The sequence below is a fragment of the Pinus tabuliformis genome, chromosome 2_2 (assembly GCF_031772625.1).
Source record: "Pinus tabuliformis cultivar Carrire ecotype Pingquan chromosome 2_2, CPIR1, whole genome shotgun sequence".
Classification (NCBI taxonomy): domain Eukaryota; kingdom Viridiplantae; phylum Streptophyta; class Pinopsida; order Pinales; family Pinaceae; genus Pinus; species Pinus tabuliformis.
In genome coordinates, this window is record NC_142300.1 from 745,682 (window position 1) to 769,197 (window position 23,516).

The window sequence follows — 23,516 nt, forward strand, 5'->3', positions numbered from 1 at the left end:
CAGGAGTAATTTTCAAGGCAGAGGAAATAGTCAAGGAAGAGGCTATTTTCAAGGAAGAGGAAATAATAATCAAGGTAGAGGACAGCCTCAAAATAGAAGTCAAAGTAGAGGCAGAGGACAGTCTCTAGGAAGAGGAAGAGACTTAAGTCAAATTGTGTGTCGAAGGTGTAACAAAGTTGGACATTATGCTGAAGATTGTCAAACTTCTATTGACAAAATCCCCAAGTTTCATCAGCACTCAGTACAATTTGCAAATGATCAAGATGATGATAGTTCAGAATATGTCTTTACTTCTTCGCCGAAATTACAACTTTCATCCCATCTTAAAAGTGATTATGAAGATGCTTGGATCTTGGATTCAGGGGAAACTCAGCACATGACTTGTTGACGTGACTTTTTTTGGAATTTTCAAGATTGCCAACTTAATTCCATTTTTCTTGCAGATGATACAAAACATACTCCTTATGGAAAAGGTGCAGTTAAAGTTTCTCTCCCTGGCATTGGAGAGAAAATGATTTCAAATGTATGGTATGTACCAACCTTTAAGAAAAATTTATTATCTTTAGTCACGATTCGACAAGCAGGACATCAGGTAATTATGGAAGATGGCCTAGTTAAGATTAATTCAGTCAAACAGAGCTTGCAAACTGTGATGATAGGTTATGAAGATGGAAAATTGTTAAGGATGAAAGGGACAATTATTCCAAGACATTTTGACTTTGTAGGGGCAGTGACTACAGGAATTTCACCTATAAGATTATGGCATGTAAGATATGGACATTTAAACTTTGTTAGTCTTTCTCAATTGCAAAAACAAGGGATGGTTAAGGGACTTCCAACTTTAAAAAAGGAAAATGAAAAATGTGAAGCTTGCATTTATGGAAAACAAGGTTGAGAAAGTTTTCCAACTAGTTCATGGCGTGCAGACAGGCTGCTGCAACTAGTTCACAGTGATGTTTGTGGACCACTACAAACTTCATTCAGTGGTTGCAAATATTTCTTACTATTCATTGATAATTTCAGTAGAATGACTTGGGTTTATTTCTTAAAGCAAAAGTCAGAAGCATTTGAAAAGTTTAAAATTTTTCGCCAACTTGTTGAAAATGAAGTCAAAGAAAAGATAGGTACTCTCCGGACAGATAATGGGGGATAATTCACTTCAAATGAATTCAACACTTATTACAGCGATCATGGCATAAGAAGACATCTTACAAATGTTTACACTCCACAGAAAAATGGAGTAGTAGAAAGAATGAATCACACCTTGTTAGGAATGGCGAGATCTATGTTAACTTTCAAAAGGTTAAGTCAAACATATTGGGCAGAAGCAATTCATACAGCTATCTACTTAAGAAACAGATCTCCAACTGCTTCTTTAGATGGAATCACACCTTATGAAGCTTGGTTTGGTTTCAAGCCTTGAGTTAAACATCTTAGAGTTTTTGGATCAGTATGTTATGCCTTAGTTCTGCAAGAAAAAATAACTAAGCTTGACTCAAGAAGTTTGAAATGCACAATGACTGGATAATCTGATGAGAAGAAAGGGTACCGTCTTTTGCCCAATGGGAAATTTATTGTGAGCAGAGATGTAATTTTTGATGAAACAAAGAGTAAGAGTGTTGAATAAATCGAAAGTCTTCTTCAAAAGTTAGAAACTAAAGCCAGTCAAACAAAAGGAAATACGCAAAGTCAACCAAATTCACCAAATTGGTATGAACTTGATTTTCCTTCATCTGAAGATGATTCATCCAGTCCATCTACTTTAACAACACCATCTGGGTCTTCCAGCAGTTCATCCGCATCTCCAAGCAGCAACAGTTCTTCTAACAGTGATTCTCCAGAATCTTCACCTGATCGACGAACATCAGTTTACATTAATCCTCTTTACAATGATGGTGACTTTTCAGAATCTCAAACAAGTGAGCATCAACTACCAAAATGGGCAGTTCAACTTTTGAAAGATGTAAAGCCTGATGAGTAGAATAAAACAGGAACAAGGAAGTCACATAGAAGTGAAGGAAATTTTGCCTTGATAGCAAAAGATTTTATTGAACCTTCCACATACAACGAAGCAATAAAACATAAAGAATGGCAACAGGGTATGGTTGAAGAATATCAAGCAGTAACTAATAACAACACTTGGAAACTTGTTGATTGTCCTCAAAATGTTAAACCCATAGGATGCAAATGGGTTTACCGAATTAAGTACAACCAAAAGGGAGAACTTGAAAAGTATAAAGCAAGACTTGTCGCTAAAGGTTTTGCGCAGCAGGAAGGCATTGGTTATGAGGAAACATTTTCTCCTAAAGCTAAATGGAGCACCATCCGATTAACACTTGCATTGGTTGCTCAAAAAGGCTGGAAAGTTCATCAAATGGATGTAAAAAATGCTTTTCTCAACGGGGATTTATAGGAAGAAGTGTATATGACACAACCACTAGGTTTTGGAATTGAAGGGCAGGAACATAAAGTCTGCAAATTGATTAAGGCTTTATATGGGTTAAAACAAGCTCCCTGAGCTTGGTATGCAAAAATGGATGAATACCTTAGGAAAGTTGGTTTTCAACGAAGTGAGTTTGATGATACTTTGTATGTGCAACAACAGGGTAAATATCTAGTGATTCTTGTTATGTATGTAGATGATTTGATCATTATTGGAAACAATGATGATCATATTGCACAGGTGAAAACAGAGTTACATGCAGGTTTTAAGATGACAGATTTGGGATTACTTCACTACTATCTTGGAGTTGAAGTCTTCCAACGTCCACATCATATTTTCATTTCTCAGAGTAAGTATGTAGCAGAGATTCTTTAGCGATTTGGAATGCAGGATTGTAAGTCCGTTCTTACCCCCATGGAGCAAAACTTGAAACTTTCAAAATTTGAAGGGGGGGGGGAAATGGTGGACAGTACTACTTATAGACAGTTGATTCGTAGCTTGATTTATTTGACCAACACTCGCCCTAATCTATCTTATGCAGTCATTATTCTTTCACGTTTTATGTAGGAACCACGAGATAGTTACTGGAATGCAGCCAAAAGAGTTCTTCGATATATACAAGGAACAAAAGATTTTGGTCTTCTTTACACAAAGACTATAAACTTTGTACTTGGTGGATTTTCAGATGCCGACTTTGCTGGAAGTATTGATGATCAAGCATCAACATCAGGTTATTTAATGGACATGGGGTCATCAGCAGTGTCTTGGAGTTGTAAGAAACAAGCTACAGTGGCCACTTCTTAAGCAGAGTACATTTCAGCATGGGATGCAACATGTGAAATTGTTTGGTTGCGCAAAATTTTTTAGGACTTGGGAATTTCTCAGGCAGAAGCTACGTCATTATTCATTGACAACCAGTGAGCCATCAAGCTTGCCAAGAACCCAATTTTTCATTCAAAGACAAAGCATGTGGAAACCAAGTATCATCATATCAGATCTCTCATTGCCAAAGATGTCCTCAAGCCAATTTATTATCCTTCAGAAGATCAGATCTCCGACATTTTCACAAAACCTCTTGGCAGAATAAAATTTACTAAATTCAGGGATGAACTTGGTATCTGTTGTAATGTATCTTTGGATCATAGGGGGGAATGTTAGATGATCCAAAATAAACATTATCATAGGTTATTAAGTTAGAATAAAATAATTATTAATTTAAGATATTAAATTAATAATTATTAATCTAGAATATTTAATTATTAAATGGAGACATTTAGAATTAGTATATTGTTGTAAAAGGATATAACTCTATAAATGTGTCGTATCTTAGGCTCTAATTTAGGAGAATTGTTAGTAAGTTGTTCGAATAGATTTTATTGTAAATGGGCACTTGTTATTTTATAAGTGATCCATAATTAGAGGTATTTAAAACATTGAGCTTATAAATAGCTCATTGAAAGAGTGTTTTGTTGTTCAGGTGTAAACTCTTGCCAAATTCCAAATGTAAATGTTTTTCTTATTAATAAAATTATGTGTCTGAGGACACTTCTGCCATTAAAGTGTACCTCGAAATAGGGGCAAATGTCTCATCATAATCCTCTCCCTCTTTCTGGGAGGATCCTCTAGCGATGAATATTTCTTTGTACATGTCAATGATACCATATGTGCATGCTTAATATTATATATCCATTTGGAGGTTACTAATTACTTCCCTTTAGGTCTCAACATAATCTCCCATACATCATTATTCATAATGGATTGGTACTCCTTCATCATAGCATCTCTCCAAACTTGTTGGCTAGTTGCTTCCTCATTGTTAGAAGGTTCAGAATCAATGAGATGAGTCATCACAATTGCATATCTAGAATACCTCTTAGGTCTCTTACTTTCCCTGATGATGCCATGTGGATATACATGTCCTTCCATTTCATGTAAGGTGGATCTAATCCATGCTGACGTTTTCTTGATTTCAGTAATAATAACTAGATCCACTAGTTCATTGGGACCTTCTATATCTTCTTGATGATCCACGAGATGTTTTGTAGTTTCAGAAGGACATAAATCTTCCTCCTTGGGAGATTTATGTTCTACATAATCATCATCATCATTTTCCATGTGAGCTTCTTTTGACTTCCAATAGGAAACATTCTCATCAAAGGTAATGTCTTGATGACTTCAACTTGTCGTTATTCTGGAACATAAATTCTATAGGCCTTTGATGACTCACTATAACCAACTAATATTCCTTTCTTTCCTAAAGGTTATAGGTTCTTCCTTTTCTCCTTGGGTACATGAATTTAAACTAGGAAAGCAAAAATTTTCAAACACCCAAACTCTAGATTCTGTCCAGTGAACGCTTCTTCAAGAGTCTTATCTTCCAAGATTTGATGAGGAATTTTATTTTGAACATAGATTGTTTTCAAGGACACTTCTCCCCATAAGTACATAGGCAAGTATTGATCATGAATCATTGCCTTAACAACTTCTTCAATGGATATTTTATTTCTTTCAACAACTTCATTTTGCTGGGGGTTGTAAGGGATTATCAACTCCATATTAATCCCATCTTCTTTCCAAAAGACAATGAGTTCCTTGGAAGTGTAGTTTCGTCCATTATATGATCTCAGAGTCTTGATTTTCTTCCCTGTCAAATTTTCTACACAGGCCTTGAACTCTTGAAATTTACTAAAGACTTCATCCTTTGTATTAATGAAATAGATCCATGCATTTCAGTATAACTCATCAATAAAAGTTACATAGTACAAAAATACTCCTAGTTATTTTATCAACATTGGATCACATACATCATAATGAATTATATCCAAGATTTCCCTAGACCTATTTTCATTGCTTGGAAAATCTTGACATTCTTTCCAAGTGCACACCCTTTGCATACTCCTTCATACTCTACTTGCAATTCTAGAATACTTGAAACCATTTGATTCAATGTTGACATAGCTCTGTAGTGAATGTGAGAATATGTTCTATGTCATAGCTCACATGGATTAATATTATCATGCAATAATGCTTCAGTTTATTTACCCAAGATTCTATACAACCCTCCTTCACGAACTCCAATTACACTAGTGGAAACTATAATTGACCCATTGGGCCATATAAGGACTTGACCATCAAAAAATGCTACTCTATATCCTTTATCTTCCAAACATGAAGTAGAAACCAAATTATTTTTTAAACCTCATACATACAATATGTTGCTTAGATGAATGTTTTGACCTGATCCTAGTTTAATGGATGATGACCTAATACTTTTGACTATGTAACTGTTGTTATCTCCAAGTACTTTTTGTGAAGATTTCTTCTCTACTATATTTGTGATATTATCACGATCTCCTGGCATATGTCTGGAGGCACCACTAGCTACCAACCACATGTCACTTACATTTACAACAGAACCTGCAAGAGCAAAGAAAAAGAAGAAATATTTGTTACTTGGATTTCCATTCTTAGAGTTCTTTGGATGTTCATCATGATCATCATTTGTTGTGGAAGAATGTTTCTTTCCCTTCCCTTTTTTATCATTTGATCCTTCAGAAAATTGATTTATGTAGTAACCAAATTTGTGACAACAATAACATTGAATATTTGACATGTCTTTCTTTTCTTGGTGAGCAGGTCTTCTACCTACATTTTTTCTTTGGAAACTCAACTTATTTATTCCTCTAACCTTCTTGGAATGAGTTGCAAATGCTTGGGAGTCACCTTTTTCAGGTCTCTGAATTCTTCCTTTTGATATGAGTCTAGATTCTTCTTGAGTACACGAGGTCCATAGTTCTTCAAAACTTGGAATTTATTTTTTGCCACAAATACTAGATGCAATTAAGTCCCATGATTTAGGTATCCCATTAATGATAGTAATCATAAGTTTTGTCTAGAAACAATTTCTATAATAAATTGAAGTTGATTTCTTAAATGAGCTATTATGATGAAGTAGGAGTGTTGAAGAATGTAACTAGTGTCGGTATTCATAATTGTATTTGAGTCATGATGTAATATATTTGTCAAAATAAAGAAAAATAAAATTTATTGTAAAAGAAATTGACTTATTAAAGCATGGGTTTCATTCTTGGGTCATTGGTCAATAGGTCAAAGCCTCCATTGTAGGCTTTCTAGGTTTATGTCTTAAGTCATTATCATTGTCATTTTTTAATATAACCTCCTTAGGATTATTATGTTAAAATAAAGAAAAAAATATACTATGTAATTACTCCTCCACCAAGTCGACTTCAAGGAATTCCAAGTCAACCTCAAACATATAGCAAGTTGGCCCTATTGAAGATGATTCGACCTAGAAGACTATATATAAGCATAAATCTTGACATAGTATGGTACCATCATTAAGAATCAACTTGATCTAAAATTGCAAGGGAAAAAGTATTGTGAAACATCTAGAAGAAGAGATCTACCCCATTATAAAAGGAATAAAGGACAACGAGGAAGTAGAAGATCATTACCTAATCTTGTTTTTACCTAAATGAGCAATACAAACTAAAGTAGGAAGAGTGAAGTTGCAAAGATAAGAGTGCAAGACACATTTTTTAGAAACGGTAGAAAGGAGACTCCATTTGTCTTAGATATTGAAGTTGAATTCATATTGACTTTGGAATTTTTTTCTAGTATTCTTGAATGCATGACTTGGTGGATGGATGAAGGTATATCTTGGTCAAAATAAAAAAAGGTATTGTTTGTCTCAAATTTGATTTGAATCTAATAGTGGAATAATTTGACTGGGTTTTCCCATGCTTAGGGGTTTTTCACTGGTTGAGTGCCTAAATTTTGTGTTCTCTTGTTGTGTTCGTGATCTTCATTATTTGGAATTTATCTTGATGATAAAGAATATAGTAACTACTACAGAAGAATTGATTATAAACATCACAAGAAAGTGTCAAGGTTAAGAGAAATCAAATCAAATAATCCTTAACTAAGCTTCCCTAGCCTTTTCTCAACATGAAGCACATAATTTGAAATAGACATTTAAATGTCACGAAGTTGATTTCTCGAGGAAATTTTTGGTCCAATGTTGACAATAGTATATACTCCTACTAGGGCATCATATACTTGCTTGAAATTCCTTAATTATGAGAACAATGGAATTAAATGATCTCTAATGGATTCAATAAGAATCTGTTGTGCCTTGACTTCAGGCTTTCTGTGCTTTTCTTTCCCTTCATCATCCTTAGGTTCAGTTACCTCGCCTTTCACATATTATAAGACATCATTTTCTTCAAGTGTAGGAATTTATAGGGTAAGTTCCTCAGACATAACACCAAAGGACACCGCTCACAAACAGATCATAGATCAATACACCAGTATTGTTGACGTGGTTAAAAACCTCAAAGAGGGAAATAGTCCACGACCTGAGCCAACGCGGCCACTTCAGGCAATTTATTAATAAAAGAATGAAAATTTACATAAGCTTCTCTCATGAATGGTTCACCTACAAATGACACTCCATGCTCTTTAAATAGAGATCATGGACCAATCGGGGGTTAAGCCACGGATCAAGCGTCGGTAATACCGAGAAGAGAATGAACCGTCAGATCACTTCATGTCTAGAACATATCGTGACCATTGGATTGTAAGTTACAAAAGTACATAGTAAAGAAACACACTTTACCTAACTCTACACTAGACCAAGTTATACTTAACTATTTCCTATGTGTCGGAATATCCTAACATCCCCCCTTAAGAACAACTTGGGGCAAGATTGAAGGATGTACAAATATGAGACAATAGGAGAAGGAAGGAGGCACTAGAGCTTATCCCCCCTTAGTGACAACTTCTTGAACTCCAACCATAAATCGAAGTTTAGTAAACTTTGCCTTTGTGAGAGCCTTTGCAAAGATGTCTGCAACTTGATCATTTGTTGAACAATATTGCACTTCAAGGACATGGTCATGAATGAGCTTTCTAATGAAGTGCATGTGCAATTCATTGTCTTTGTTGCGCTGATGTTGGAATGGATCTTTGCATAGTTGAATGAATCTTTGATTATCACACCAAAGTGTAGTTAGATGCTGCTACTGAAAGCCAAACTCTGACAGGATCTGACGAAGCCACAGGGCCTCCTTACTAGCTTCTATGACACCACGATATTCTGCTTCTGTTGAAGAAAGAGAAATGGCACTTTGTTTCTTCCAAGCCCATGTAATAGGTCCTGAACCAAGAGTGAACACATAACCTGCAATAGACTTCCGATCATCAAGGTCACCAGCCCAATCGAAATCAGTGAAACCAACCAATAGAGGAGATGCTTCTACACTGTAATGAATCCCAAACTGAACTATACCTCAAACATAGTGAAGTATTCTTTTAGTTTCTTTCCATTGACTTTCATGTGGGTTTTGCATAAACCGAGTAATAAGGCCAACAACAAAGGAAAGGTCAGGAGGAGTATGGGTCAGATAGAAAAGTCTTCCTACAAGTTGATGGTATAAGGTAGCATCAACTTCAGGGGAAGTACAAGTGATTGAAAGTTTGGCTCTAGACTGAAAGGGAGAAGGGGCTGGCTTACAGTCTTCCATGTGAAAATGGTGTAGAAGATCACATGCATACTTGGACTGGGAAAGGGAAATACCTTCCTTGGATTGCAAGACTTGAAGACCAAGAAAATAATGCAAGTGTCCTAAGTCTGTCATTTCAAACTTCTTTTTAAGGCTGGACTTCACATGGTTTATAAGGTTGGGATCACTACCAGTAAGGATAAGATTATCAACGTAAAGAACAAGAATGATAAGAGACTTTCCCACTTTCTTGGTGTAGATAGTATTGTCAGAATGACACCTAGAAAAGCCAGTTTCTAAAAGAAAGCTATCCATTTTGGCATACCAAGCTCGAGGGGCTTTCTTGAGACCATAAAGGGATTTCTTAAGTCAACATACAAGGCTAGAGTCTATTTGTATAAAGCCAATAGGTTGTTCCATATAGATTTCTTCATGCAAGTCTCCATGCAAGAAGGTAGATTTAACATCCATCTAATGGACTTCCCATTTGAAAGAGGCAGCAAGGGAAAGAACAAGGCAGATAGAGTTCATTTTGGCAATAGGGGAGAAGGTTTCAGTATAGTCAATGCCTTCAACTTGTGAAAAACCCTTAGCAACAAGTTGAGTTTTATGTTTATCAACTTTTCCATCTGGGCCATACTTGGTTCTGTAAACCCATTTGCATCTAACAAGTTTTTGTCCCTTTGGAAGAGGAACAAGATCCCATGTATCATTTGCCAATAATGAATGATATTCTTCATTCATAGTTGCATCCCAATCTGGATGGCCTGAAGCTTCTGCAAAGGTGTCAGGATCATAATTCCTTGAAGCTTGAGTCAGTAAAGAAGAGGCTCTATCGAACTGAGAATGTGTGTGATGCTGATCTGTAGGATCACCGGAAAGAGCACCTGCTGCATCCCGAGTAGCACAGACCCATTTTGGAAGTTGAGGAGCTGAAGGAGGATCCTGAGAAGGTGGGGGAGGATTGTCATCCTCGCTATCATCATCTGAAGAAGAAATATTTTCAGAAGTAGAAGGGATAGAGAGAGGTGGCACATCCGCCACACTAGGCTCGTAGGCTGATATATTTTCAGCAAACTTTACATCTCTTCTAATGATAACATTTTTGGACTTAAGTGGAATAAGTCTATATCCTTTGACATCTTCAGAATATCCAACAAAAATACATTTTTCACTCTTAGGTTCTAAAGATTTATGTTTCTCATTTGGAATATGGGCCCATGCTTCACTTCCAAAAACACGAAAGTGACTTACATTTGGTTTAATTGAGCTCCATGTTTCTTCTGGAGCGATGTTCTTTAAAACCTTAGTAGGAGTGCAATTTACTATGTAATTTGCACAGTTAATTGCTTCTGCCCAAAAACTAAGACTAATTCCTTTAGATTGAAGCATACAATTAACCATTTCCTTTAAGGTGCGATTCTTCCTTTCAGCTACACCATTTTGTTGTGGAGTATATGGAACAATATGTTGCATTTGAATTCCATTCTCAGTGCAAAAGTTGATGAAATTGTTGTTAACATATTCTCCACCATTATCAGATCTTAGCTTAAGAATTTGATGTCCAGATTGTTTTTCAACAAAGGCCTTAAAGGCCAAGAACATGTTAAATACTTCACTCTTGAGTTTTAAGAAGTATACCCAAGTGCGTCTGGAGAAATCATCAATGAAAGTTAAGAAATACTTGTAGCCAGAGAATGAAACAATTGGAAGTGGACCACATAAATCACTATGCACAAGTTGTAAAGGGGCTGAGGCGTGCCAATAGGCACGTTTTTCAAAACTATCTCGATGATGTTTTCCGAGTACACATCTGGAACAAACACCATCTCTGCAAGATACCATTGGAAGACCTGTCACCATATTTTCTTTACATAGATTCTAAAGGGAGCGATAGTTTAAGTGACCAAATCGCTCATGCCAAAGTTTGCTCTCTTCAACGTTATGAGCAACAAATACTAAGGGAAGATTTGATGATCCAAAGTTGTTAAACTTATACAACCTTGTAGAATCATCAACAATGCCAGTAGCTAAAATATGTCTAGGATCTCTTAGGTCCTTAATTACAACATCGTGAGGTGAAAATTCAATGATTTTACCTTCACCTGAATGAGTTATCTGATATGCAGATAGAAGGTTGCAGGATAAGGTTGGAACACATAATACATCATTAAATTGATCATTGTCTATATGAACAGTTCTAGTCCCTACAACACTAAGAGATCCATCATCACCAACATATATATTTTTGGTGTTACAATCATTTAAAGAATAAAACATGGCTTTGTTTTTGGCCATATGATAAGTAGCTCCAAAATCAATGAGCCACTCATGAGAATGAGAAGAAGAAGATACATTTAGTGCATAGCCAGACCGAGATGCTTGAAAACCACATGCAGAAAGTGTTATTCCTGAAGATGCAGTTGAAGTTGAAGAGTGCTCCAAATGGATGTTATGCTTCTTCATTGTTGCTTCCATCTTCTTAAAGCATTTGGATTCTAAGTGGCCATCTCGATTACAAAAGTGGCAATATCTATCAGTCTTCTTCCCTTTGTTTTTATTTGCCTTATCATTTTGTTGAAATGATTTTTCATTTTGAGACTGAAATTGCTTAGGACCCTTGTTTGGTTTAGGACCATCCTTTTTAGGATACGATTTCTTAGGATTCTTTGAATTTGGTTGCTGCTGAGCGGCTAAGTCTTTCTTAGAAGAATTTCCAAGATTAAGAAGATCAAGATGTAAGAGTTTTTCTTGTTCTCTTATTAAAGAATCACAAAAGGCATCAAAGGAAGGGGACTTGTAGTCTTTTCCTTGAGAAATGAAGGCTTCTCTTGTAGAATGGAAGGTGGAAACAAACACAGAGTAGGCTGGTCCCAAATTAGTAAGAATGGAATATAGAAGGTTACCATCTTCTTTCTTAACCTTAACACCTTCCAAGAGAAGCCTAAGGGTCTTGAACTTGGACAAAAAATCTTGAATGGAAGAAAAATTATTGGGGTCCAATGTAAGCAACTCATTTTCAAGTTGATGGGCTCTAAGTTCATTTTTAATTCCAAAAACTTTAGTGATCTGTTTCATTGCTTCATTAGGAGTATCAAGTTTTGCGATATGGAATCTAAGGTCTGGAGAAATAGACATCCCTATCAACCCACGTGCTTGATATTTCCTATTTTCTCATTTGGTTGCCTTATCTTCATCTTTCGGTTTGGTTTCTTGGCCTCAGGCTATTCTATAAAGACCTTTGCTTCTAAGTAAATCGACAATGTAGGACCACCATTCGAATTAGTTGGTGCTGTCAAGAATAACTTGGCATGGACTTTCCATTTTAACCGAAACTGAAGCTATAGATGCTGAAACTAAGTGTTCCAATGAAAAGATCTCGAAAATTTATGCTAATTAAAAAAAACGGCTCTGAAAATGGCTTCCGGATGAAGAAGTTATGGCTTTTTGAAGAAAAGTTGTTGAAAATGCTGACGAAGTGTGGGAATGTGCGGAAATGAATGATAATATTATATTTAAAAAAAAATCTACCTCCTTCCAAACTTAATCTAATTAACTCAACAAAAAGAAAGACTTGAACTCAAGACCTCTATTCTCATAAAGTAGCTTTGGACCAAGTGAGCTAGATTAAAAGGTTAGTAATTTTTGGAAAAGAGGAAGGGTTTTTTTTTTTCTTTTTAGTCACTGAAGCTTTGGGGTGTGTGCTTACTTGAGAAAGCTCTTTTTTTCTTGCAAGACAAAAAACAAAAAACCCAACACGGACATACAAAAAAAACAGACCTTACTGCTTGAAGTTAGCTTTAGCCGGAAATTAAATATTTTCCTCAATGTTTCTAATTTTCCGAGATCACACTAAGGTGTAGCGGAAAAGAACATACGCATGAGAAAAATCCTTCCTTTTTGTTTTTGATTTGCCTAGATCACACACACTCGCGGGGCAAAGAGCATACACAAAAATGAAAGGTATAGATTCAGTAATAAAAAAAACAAAGAGCTAAATAAACTGAAATAAACATAGAGAAAAATAACTAAAAACTGCAAATAAACACTGTATACCTCCAAATCTTAAAAATGACGTAGCTAGGGCTTCTGGAAACCTTTTCACGTCAAACAAAAGTGGTTCCTCACTGGAACATATGCTCCTAACACAATATAGTAGTCCTCTCAGCCCAAAAGCAGTCAGTAACAGTAGATCTATGGAACGACAGTCGGATGCAGCTCTACCAGCTTCAGATTTGGATCACCAACGGATGTGGGCCTCAAATAGCTCTGATACCATGTAGGAATTTATAGGGTAAGTTCCTCAGACAGAACACCAAAGGACATCGCTCACAAATAGATCACATATCAATACACCAGTATTGTTGACGTGGTTAAAACCTGCCTGAGCCAACGCAGCCACTTTAGGAAATTTATTAATAAAAGAATGAAAATTTACATAAGCTTCTTTCATGAACAGTTAACCTACAAATTACACTCCATGCTCTTTAAATAGAGATCATTGACCAGTCGGGTGTTAAGCCATGGCTCAAGTGTCAGTAATACCGAGAAGAGAATGAACCGTCAGATCACTTCATGTCTAGAACATATCGTGATCGTCGGATTGTAAGTTACAAAAGTACATAGTAAAGAAACACACTTTACCTAAATCTACACTAGACCAAGTTATACTTAACTATTTCCTATGTGTCAGAATATCCTAACATCAAGAACTAGATCAATTCTCTTTTCCCATCCTTGATTTTGATGCACCTTCTAACTTGTTTCCTTCTTTACAAGAGCGAGTCGTCTACTCAAAGTTCTTGGACAGAGATACAATTTTAGAAAAGAGAGTCTTCTGCTTTAGAGAGAGAGTTCTTCAAAGGGTGATCTTAGCATCCTTTCTTCACCAAACCTCAGACACCATGTTGATTTTTTCAAGCGTAATAGGATACAAGCACTAATTTCTAAAACTAATAATTACTTCCAATGATGTAGAGATTATCTTTAGAATTTATAATTAACCATTAAGCAAGTATACTTCATAAATAAAATCGTAAAAAACAGTAGGAAAATATAGATCATAATGAGACAATGATGCACAAGATAACACAAGATTTACCCTGGGAAACCCACTTGGGGTAAAAACCCAACAACCTTTCCTTAGAGAAATTATTCAATATAACAGAGAGAGTTCTAATTCTTCAACTCAAACATAAAGTCAAACAGACTAGTAACACAACCCTGGTCACCCCTAGTCAAACTTCCCTCTAGACAAGTCAATCTGCTTCCCAAACAATTCAGAGTGGTTTGATCAGCTAGGGCCAAAATTAGGCCTACTTATGCACCCAAAAGTCTTGGTCTTGCTGCTATGATATGCTTAAGAAATTTAGCCTTTTCGTCACACGTGCAAAGTTGAACATATAGATAAAGAAGATGCTAGGTTGCTAGATCAATTTCATCCTTTCTTCAACTTGCCTTCTTTTGTCCAGATGAGCAAAAAATGTCTTCTTCTATGAGATCTTAATTGTGCCTTTTGGAGGAGAACAAGTGGTGTATATATAGTCTTTTGGGAGGCCAAATGGGTGCCACTACAAGATGGGCCAACTTGACTTGAAGGAGCATCGACTTCATTATCTTGGAGCCAAAATTTCATTTTTTTTCTCTTTTGAAACCGACATGAAAAACATGTCTTATATTTATTATTACAAATATTTTAGGACCAAAGACATTAATTATGAAGACCTAACCTAGCTACAAAATTCAAGAATACTAACCATATAAGTTGATATCTGGGAATCAATCAATAATTCTATGAGAAATTTCAATTCATAAAAACACAACAAATGAATCAAATGCGAAAAACCCTTTCAATGCTGGGAGGTTTGAATGTATTTTGTGAAATATATGTAGAAAATATTCTTAAAATTCACTAAGTACAAAGAAATTTAGCACCCAAGGGAAAACATTATTGTCCATTAGTTCTGAATTAAATGTGAAACTAACTATCATTTCAGTGAATAAATCTAGGTGATCCAGATATCCGAGAGTCCAGAGTATTTTGCAAATACAATGTCTTCTCTGGAGTTGGGGATGATTTATTAAAACAAATTAAAAATATTTTATTTATTTCCTGTAAGTTTTATTCTGAAAATTCTTAAAATCCAGGTGTTCATGCATCTGGGTGTAAATACTCACGTGCAAGCAGTTTTGAGTCGAATACTAGACACCTTATTTTCAAAGGAAATAAATAAAAGAAGTTTAAAAAAAGAAAAATGATAACCAAAATCGAAGTAAACTAAATAAAATTAGGAGATCCAAATGTATCTAAGATTCTAATTGGTAAGTAGTATTGTGTTTTGTAAAAATGCTTGAATTCCAAATATAAATCGAAAAAGAAGAAACCTTTAAAAACAATAAAAATAAACTTATTTGAAATGCACAATTCGAGGACATACGGGAGTCTGGGAGTTTGGGGGTGCGCAAGCAATTTTAACATGTTTAACCATCCATATATACATATATCTAGACCTAAATGCTTAAAAAGTTACAAATTTCATCTGGATGCCTAGTTTTTTAAGGAATTTTTTATTTTTTGAGTTTTTCTTATGCTTTTTGAATTTTTTAAGAGATTCAAAGTAAATCAAACCTGGTTTATTTACCAAAAAAAAATAAAATCAAAAAGATGGAATTTTTTTATAAAGGGTCCCCATTTTATTACAATCAAATGATGTATTTTTTTATAAAGGTGTTGGGGCATTTTGTTGTTCCTAAAAGATCAACTAACCTCTACACATTAAATTATTAATCTAGAGTTTCATCTGTCTTTTTCAAGGTTATCCACACAGTTCATGCAAGAGATAGTGTTGGTACTACTAATTATTATGGTTCTAATAAAAAGAAAAATTGCATCAAAGAAACAACTCATGCCTTGACTTCTGGAATTTATATCTAAGAAAACCAAATTGTTTAAGGAATCAAACCACAAATACTTTCTACCAAAGACAGTGAAGAAATGCAGCTATATACTAAGTTATTTCCTAAAGAACAACAAATATAGAGAAAAAGGAACAACACAAAAAACTATATAACTGAAAGGAATTCCTACATAAAGCGGTATCAAATCATAAGATTTAACAATTCTATGATAATTAATGAGAAACAACAAGAAAAAACAACACTTTCAATTAAATCAACTAAAGTAAATCTAGTTCTATAACAACCATCAGTAATTTTTGTTTAAAGAAAAACACACTGTCTAATAAGGAATTTGATTAACAAATAACTGTAACTAGAGAATGATCAAGAGACTCAGTAACAAAAACAAGATGTTTGAATGCAAACATAATAGTACAGATGAAGACAGTGTTGCTTCTAAGATCAAGCCCAAACCACTGGAATTAAGTTGTCTTATAAATAAATTAGCGCAACAGATTAATTCTGAATAACGAGAACTTTCATTGAATTACTGCAAGTCAATTACAATCGATGTATCTTAGAGATTCACAACTTATGCCAAAAAGATTACAATTTGAACAACCTCTTTCGAGGTTCAATCCCAAACTTTATACTTCAACAACAAGTCTATTTTTAATAAAATGAAATCATGAGAATTTGAAGATTCTCAACATGCTTATTTTAAGTGACATAAAGTCTTATCATTTTCCAAAATAACAAATTCGGTACCTTTTCTCTAACTAATTCATTCATAATAAAAATTATTCTTATTCAACTGACTGAATTTGGCCTGAACAGTCTCACAAGACCTGCTCTTCCATGACTATTCCAAGAAACAACATCCAGTACCAATCCATCATTAGATTTCCCTGTTTAAATAAGGATTCAACTATAAGTAAATAACACCTTTTATGGTCAAATTGGTTCATTAAAGGGATAAAATAATGAGAATTCATTAAACGTTTCTAGAACCTATATTACTCAAATTATCACATTCTAAATGCAATAAAGGCTTAAGAAAATAATGTGAAAATAAGAAATAAAGTAAGAAAATTATATCAATTATGAAGCCAAACATCACCCCCCCAACTAACCTTTTTGCATGACCTCATGCAAACAAATTATTAACATGAAGGGTAGTTAGAGAGTAAGTTGCATAAGACTCTTCTCCTCTATCACTGAATCAATTCCTACTTCTGAGTTCTTGGAAGGCAACATACTTACCTACTTCCGACAAATCATGATCAGATTTATAATAGGACTCGGGACAACAACTCATGGGGCATATATACATGTACCCCATCCAATTAGGACCTTTTCCCAATACCAAGCGAACATAATCTTGTACTTTGTTCATGGCATGCTAGAAATTATGGAAACCAAAGGGCTCTCTATTTTTTACTTCATTAGATTATGCTTTGCATCGCTCCTTGGCCCCATGAATAGCCTCACTTCTAATATCTCCCAATTATTCCAATCCTAAATGTAGAACGTCATTATGAATTGGTGCTAGAGTAGCAACAACACCATGTTTTTCTATGAACATGGAATGACAAATAAGCATGTGAAAAGGATTCTGAGGTTCCCCTCTAACCTAGAGATCAAGACCATGCTCCCTTCTCTGGAAGGTGTGGTAAGCTTTAGCCCATTTTATCTTATTTGAGGAAAATAATATGAAGACTTGGAACTAAACGTCTCCAATAAAGGGGACACGATTTCCATCCACTTGTTCTTCCAAAAAGAAATTATGCATATATAACTCACATAAGAGGTACCTTGTATGATCATCATGTTTATGGAAAGTGGTAGTAAAATCCAATACATTTCTAAATTCATATGGTTTCCTAGATTGTATAGCCTCAATTTTAAGCAACAAATATCGTTCAAGTAGGAACAAAGCATAATTTTTTATTGGGATATGCATGACAGAGCATCAGAATAAATGGAACAGATTTCTTTTGTTTATTCAGTGGCTTTATTAATGTGATCTTTCAAAGTCCGGATTTCCTTTTCAGTTGCCCTCTGTTTTGCATAAGTATAGTCTTTTGTTGTCAGTACTTTGAATTTTTGGAGCAATTCCTAATATTCTTTCTGAGGTACCACCTCTATCCTGTATCAGGTTATAGTTTCTTGTTGTCTTTCCATAGTTTTATTCAAATCTTGAATGGTAGCCTCTACAATTAAAGCAGTATATGGAGGTACAACCTTTGTCTGTACCCTTCTTTCATTAAGAACCAGTGAATCTATTTAATTTGTTGGTTCAGTGGTTAGAACATCAATTATTAACAATTCAAAATTAGTTTGAGTTCCCATAGTAGAAACATTAGAAGAATCTGTAGGTTTTCTCTGAGTTTCAATCTCTTGAATCTCTACCTTCTTTTTGATTTTCTTCTCATGATTCTTGTGAGACTTATTGTCCTGTATCCATTTCTTTAACTATCGTACCTTCCTCTATAATTTCCTATTTTCCTTTCTTAACATGTCAATTTCCTTATAAATTTTGCCTCTAGTACTCTTAGTCTTTTAAACAAAAATTTTAGCTAGTGTTGATGGGGCAGAAGGAACAACAACTATCACCTCGGGCTTTTTAGCAATAATCTCCCAAGTGGATTCAAATATCAAGGGGTCAATGGATGAATTATCGACTTCCATTGAGACTGTATCAACTATATTTCAAGAAGTCTCTATCATTCAGAGGTTCAACTAGAAAATTAATATTAGCTTCTCGTTCTAGGTTTTCAAAAGAAAATTGTGGAGCTAGCTATTCAGGAGAGGAGGGCTCTAAAATAGTAGCAATGAAGTCTACAGAATGTTCTTGAAGAGAAACATTTTCAGGTTCACACGAAAATTCCAAAATAACAGTGGCTAAAGAATTAGGGGGAGAGGTTACAACTGGGAATATAGATGGAGTCTGTTGTCCAGAAGGATTTTCTGAACAAGTTTCAACCTCTTCTAAATTCACAGACTCCATGGAATTCTCCAATCAGTCCAAGGCTTGAGCTTCTTCCAATTCCTGCTCTTGAGCCGAATTTTCTCGACGGGTTTCCTGTTGTGTTTTTGTTATATTAAGAAATTGTTGAATCATATGTTCTTCTGATGGTTGTTCAGAAGGGTCTACAGAGCTTTGTGACTTAGCTAACCTAGTCAACCTTCTCCCTTTCTTAGGTAAGGAGTTAGAAAGGATGCCATTATTTTTTCTACCCTACTAAGTTTTTGGGAAGCTAGGGTTTGTGCCAGTTCTTGTGATGTGCCTTATGTTGTCAGATTTTCTTTTTGATAGGCATCCTTATCTTCCTCTGGTTGCTCATTATTAAGTGGGGTATTTCCAGAATTATATTTTAAGCCTTAAAGTGGTCTCATGCAATAGCAAATTCAGAAAATAAGGAAGGTTTAGAGTTACCTTCTGCCTTAAAGATGCCATTAATTTCAAATGTCGTTCTGTCACCACATCATATCTTCCATCGGATGTAATATACCATTGAACGATGTCTACTAGATCTTTCCATGGCTTTGGAAATGAGTTGGGGTTATACCCCTTTCCTTTCTTGACCAATTCTTCTCCAGGATTCATAAACAAGAGAGTTGCGTTCTAGAGTGAGGTGTGTGGTTCAAACCACTTTTCTCCCTCTATGGAAATACCTGTCATTTCTGCTAATATATCCTCATTCACCTGTATATGTCTATACTTTACCATTATTACCCCCATTACTCGAATTATTTGTGAATTCCAATGCTACCTCATTATTAAAGCCTTGTAATAGTAGGAAGTATTCTGACGACCCAACTTGATCCAAAATGTTGCGCACTTACTCAGAGACCTACAACTGAGCGGGTTCGTAACGTATCGAGTGGCCTCCCATTGTCAGTTGATCCACAAGGAGCGTTTTGAAGCTAGAAACAATAAAGTTCAGAAAATGTGTTAGGTCCCTACACTACTAGTGTAACCCCTTATTGTTATTAGTGGAACCCCCTTATTATAGTCCCCATATTGTTATTATTGTGCCTCATAGAAGCCCACTGTTGTTATTATTGTGCCCTTACATTATTATTGTTATGTCGTCTTTGATTAAATTATGACCCCTTAGACTCCTATATATGGAAAGGAGGTTTTTTCATTTGTATCATCCAAGAATTATTCCCCCTCGAAGAGGTTGATTTTTAAGCCGTCGATCTATCTTTTCTATCTTTTTGTGAGTTGCTTTCATACCATTTGGTATCAGAGCTTTGGATTCTAGGGTTTCACTGCTCCAAATAGGTCATCGTGGAATTTTTGCTATAATTTTTTCTCTACGAAGTTTCAGAATCTAAAAAAAAACCCATTTGAGCCGAAATCTTCCTGAACTTTGGGTCCAAATTTCAGATCTTGTCTCGCTACATTTTCAGAGATATGATCTGAGGAAGTTAAGGTTTTTGCAAGCTCCATAATTCCATCTCAAAAAGGTCATTGTGGAAGTTTCTCTATAATGTTTTTTCTACGAAGTTTCAGAATCTGAACTTAAAACCCATTTGAGTCGCAATATTGGTCAAGCTCAGGCCTGGATTTCAGATCTTGTTTCACTATATTTTCAAAGATATAGTCCAATAAATTTAGGGTTTCTGCAGGCTCCTGAATTATATCTCAAACAGGTGACTTGGGGAAATCGTCATAACTTTCTTCCTGAGCATTAGATTGAAATTTCGTAAGAAGTTATAGAAAGAGGACGGTCTGTAGTTTTCTTTCCATTAGATTCAGGCCCAAAGGCCGAAAAAATGATACGTGGAACTTTGTACAAGTTTTCTCTACTAAAAAAGTATATAATCAGGTCATCTTGGGAGATTGGGCATAAATCTTTCTTGGAGAATCCAATTTCGATCAGAATGGTGGCATTCGAAAGAGGGCGCAGAGAGCTACCACAAGTTGTAATTTTAGACCTTGGAGACCTGGAATTTCATATATACAATATATTCAAGGTTGAGCTCCTAAAATCAAGAAAAAACGATATGAGGAAGTTTGATGGCAAGGATCTGGTAAATTGGATACTACAGATGAAGAAATATTTTGATCTACATGATGTACAACTATTACAGAAGGTACATATTGCATATTTATATTTAGAACCAAATCAATTTGTATGGTATAGAGGGCTTTGTTCTTGTAAACCACTTTTCACTTGGTCAATTTTCATGGAGGAAATGATAGCACATTATGAGGATACAAAGAGCAACACCTTCTTTAGCCAATTGATAAATCTAAAACAAAAGGATTCAATGGCAGTGTACATTGAGGAATTCCAAAAATTGAATATAAGGGTAAATGATATTCCAAAGAAGCAGAGGATTGATGTCTTCATAGGTACTTTAAAGGATAACATTCAACATGAGGTTCGTCTTTGGGAACCTGATTCATTGGAGAAGGCATTCAGGTTGGAAAGAAAAATTGAAAGCAAAATTATGGCAACAAGAAATCCTACCACCCACAATTATAAAGATAGAAGTGTTGTTGCTCATAGCCTTGCACAACCTACAATGTTGACACCACAACAATTGGAACAAGGATAATTTTAGGGGCGAATGTTCGCCCTTTGGCGAAATTAAGGGGTTTTAAATTTTTAGTGGACGAATATTTTGTATCATAGTACATTTTTACAAATCATCTCAAATAGCCCACCTTATTTTAAGGGAGAGGGTAAAAAAGGTAAATTTAGCCCTTGAAATTAGGACTTACAACCTTCCATTCGCCCATTTTCAAGAATAGGTTTTATTTAAGTGAATCCTATGGGCCAAATACCATATTTACAAAAGGGTTATGGTAAATTAATAAAAATATAAATAAATGAGGTATAGTAAATAAATAAAAACATTTTTTATATTTACTCCATAAGTCACCTTATATACATGTAAGGGTGTAAACAAATAAAAATATAAGTAAAGTGGAGGTATGGTAAATAAATAAAACGTCTTTTTATACTTACTCAAAAGGTATGGTAAATAAATAAAAATATAAATAAACTAGACGTATCGTAAATAAATAAAACCTCTTTTTATATTTAGTCCATAACCCTCGTTCTATTTATGAAGGCTCAAGAAAGAGGTTTTATTTAAGTGAATCCTATGGGCCAAATACCATATTTGTAAAAGAGGTATGGTAAATTAATAAAAATATAAATAAACGAGAGGTATGGTAAACAAATAAAACATTTTTTTATATTTACTCCATAAGTCACCTTATATTTACGAACACTCAAAAAATGGGTTATATTTAGGTGAAACCTATGGCCAAAATACTATGGGACAAATACCATGGACTAGATTGTTATTAATACCATGCAAAAAACCATTATTAACCCTAATATTAGAATTAATAAAAATAAAAATGGCACATGGTATTAACCCATGGTATTCACCAAAATGGCACATGGTATTGACCCATGGTATTCACCTGGAATGTAGCCTATTTAAATGGGGGAATTAAACTAGCATGTAGCCTATGCTAAGATTCACTAGGACTTTACAAAGTTTTATTTTTAGTGAAAGACTCGCCAAGATCTTACAAGATTTTATAATTGAGTAAAATATTCGCCATGCCTGGTGAGAGATTCGCCAAAAAACTATATATACATATTATATTATTGATAGAATCGCCTTCCATTTTTCCTATATACCATGGAGATTCGTCCATTTATTATATTTATAAATTTAGGGGGGGTTCTTAAAATTTTCCCTGAATTGGAAGAAAAAGGAGAAAATGGCATTTGTTACAATTGTGATAGAAAATACATTAAAGGTCATAAGTTTTCTGAGAAGAAATCATTTTACATTGATTGTGAAGAGGAGGAATAAAAGGATCAAGAAATGTCAAAAGGAGAGGATATACACCAGGAACCAACCCCAGAGAAAGAAGAAATGAATCCGACCATATCTTGTAATGCATTGGCAAGAATTACCACTCCTCAAACTCTCAAGATATAAGGGCATATCAAGAAGGAAAAGGTAATAATGTTTACTGATTCGGGTAGTACCCATAACTTTATTCATTGTAAGATAGCCAAGGAATTGAATTGCTTCCCATATCCAGCACCAGAGTGTCAAGTAATGGTTTCAAATGGAGGAACCATAAATTGCTTTGGAAAGTGCCATAATATCAAGCTATCCATGGGAGAATATGTCTTTAATAGTCCAATGCTTTCCATTCCAATGGGTGGTGCAGATGTTGTACTAGGAGTCCAATGGCTACAATCTTTGGGTACGATGCCTTTTAATTTTCAAGAATTTTTCTTGAAACTTTTTTGGGAAGGAAATGAAGTTGAATTAAGGGGTATCGAAGGGAAACTGAGAAAGATAATCATCTCTAACAGCATGACAAAGCTTCTAAAGAAAGAACAATGGGGCATAATTTCACAATTATGTTCACTAGAGGTTCCCACATCGAAATCATCTATTTCTCCAGATCTCCAAAACGTTTTGGACAATCATTCCAAGGTATTTGAGACTCCCAAAGACCTCCCACCTATTCATGATCATTCATGCTATTCATTTGATTCTAGGAAGTGTTCCTCCAAACATCAAGCCTTACAGATATCCCTATGCCCAAAAGAGTGAAATTGAATGTATGGTTGTAGAAATGCTAAAGGCTG